This window comes from Frankliniella occidentalis, unplaced genomic scaffold (genome assembly GCF_000697945.3).
Source record: "Frankliniella occidentalis isolate FOCC.00 unplaced genomic scaffold, Focc_3.1 Scaffold162, whole genome shotgun sequence".
Classification (NCBI taxonomy): domain Eukaryota; kingdom Metazoa; phylum Arthropoda; class Insecta; order Thysanoptera; family Thripidae; genus Frankliniella; species Frankliniella occidentalis.
Window position 1 is genome coordinate 553,208 of NW_026267288.1, and position 328 is coordinate 553,535.

The following is a 328-nucleotide window of genomic DNA, read 5'->3' on the forward strand; positions in this document are numbered from 1 at the left end:
CTCCATTTTATGACAGGTTTCCTCAAATCATATTTTTCTTTACATGATCATGATCTGCAAAAAAATGAATGCAGAAAATTTTACCTGAGACACATCAGCTGATCAGCTGCCTGCAGACATGATTGCGAAAACCATCCACCCCAGATTTCTAGGATAAAAACAGACGAAATAAAAAACAAGTTATTGGGGCATTTCGCCAAAGCATATGCAAGGTGCCACTATGTCATATCGAATTCACAAGACCAAACCATTAACAATAAAGTAGTCAGATGAAAAATAAGGGAGTTAAAATTTACAAGAAAAAGTACAATTTATAGAATGGTTACTT